Source organism: Bison bison, unplaced genomic scaffold (assembly GCF_000754665.1).
Source record: "Bison bison bison isolate TAMUID 2011002044 unplaced genomic scaffold, Bison_UMD1.0 scf7180017864485, whole genome shotgun sequence".
NCBI classification, from domain to species: Eukaryota; Metazoa; Chordata; class Mammalia; order Artiodactyla; family Bovidae; genus Bison; species Bison bison.
In genome coordinates, this window is record NW_011495045.1 from 6,591,670 (window position 1) to 6,593,158 (window position 1,489).

At 42.7% G+C, this 1,489-nt stretch overlaps 1 protein-coding gene across 1 annotated transcript in view; it reads right to left on the reverse strand.

The window, feature by feature from the left end:
• The window catches only part of INPP1 (inositol polyphosphate-1-phosphatase), a 36,745-nt gene that overhangs the window by 30,322 nt on the left and 4,934 nt on the right, over positions 1-1,489 (reverse strand). The gene's annotated exons all lie outside the window — the stretch shown is intronic.

The following is a 1,489-nucleotide window of genomic DNA, read 5'->3' on the forward strand; positions in this document are numbered from 1 at the left end:
TTTGTCTTTGTCTTTTTTTTTTTTTTTAACTCTGCAAAAATATGAGCGCCATTAGCTTGAATGTTGTAGAAAAACTGGTTGTGGCCTGAAATTGGCCTGAGATCAGTAATGCGTGCAAAGAGTTGACTGCAAGAAAGTTGATCATGGTGAATTTGGTAATAGTCAAAAAGAAAGCAACTAAATGTCTGAGGATAGAAATTCATTCCAACCAAGTGTGAAACAAGTTTTTTTTAAAGTTTTTAAATGTTTAAAAAATTTTCAGAATGATATTTATTGCATGATATAGTATTCATGGTTTGTTAAATGGAAAAATACAGTTTACCAAAGAATATCTGCTGCTGCTGCTGCTGCTGCTAAGTAGCTTCAGTCGTGTCCGACTCTGTGCGACCCCATAGATGGCAGCCCACCAGGCTCCCCCGTCCCTGGGCTTCTCCAGGCAAGAACATTATGTTATACCAAATTCAACATAATTATGTGTATGGTGGTGGTGGTGTAGTTGATAAATCATGTCCAACTCTTGCAACCCCATAGACTGTAGCCCACTAGGTTCCTCTGTCCATGGGATTTTCCAGGCAAGAATACGGGAGTGGGTTGTCATTTCCTTCTCCAGAGGATCTTCCTGACCCGCAGATGGAACCTGGGTCTCCTGCACCGCAGGCAGATTCTTTTCTGACTGAGCTACCAGGGAAGCCCAATTATGTGTATATATGCATAGAAAAAGAACTGGAAAAATACAAGCTGTCGATATTATAAGATGTTGATAGTGACCTTGGGATAGGGGTGAGATTGTAGCTATCTGGGGCTTTTTGTTGTATGTATATGCTTCCAATAGTGAATATGTAATTGTTTTTGAAATAAGTAAAAATAGAAACTTTGCTTGAGCAACAACAAGGCCTTTAGTTGACGGTTTGAGAAAAGTTCCCCCAAATTCACTTTCCCTCTCTCTGTGTACTCCCTGAATACACAATGATCTTTTGAGTACCATTATTTATTTCACTGGAGAATGGTCAGTACCTTTATTTAGCTATGCATTCCGCTGTTATTGGACATCTGGGTTCCCAGTATGCCCTGTTGTAAGTATGCTGGTTATTTCCTACTTGCTGCTTGCCGGATCCTGTTTCCTTCCTTCTTTGCCGTACTCTGTCCTCAAAAGGCAGAACTTTCAGAGACTATTTTCTTTGGGCTCTGTTGCCAGCTGGCTTCCTCTGAGGATTGGGCAGTGGGTGAACCAACAGTAGATTGAAAGTGAAAGTTGTTCAGTCGTGTCCAACTCTTTGAGACCCCATGGACTATACAGTCCATGGAATTCTCCAGGCCAGAATACTGGAGTGGGTATCCTTTCCCTTCTCCAGGGGATCTTCCCAACCCAGGGATCAAACCCCATAGCTTGGAGCCAAGCCACCCACACAGCCAGCCCAGCCCTGTGTGGACCAACTGAACCACCAGTGACCTAGACACTCACGAGGATGAAATACAACGTGTGTTCCTG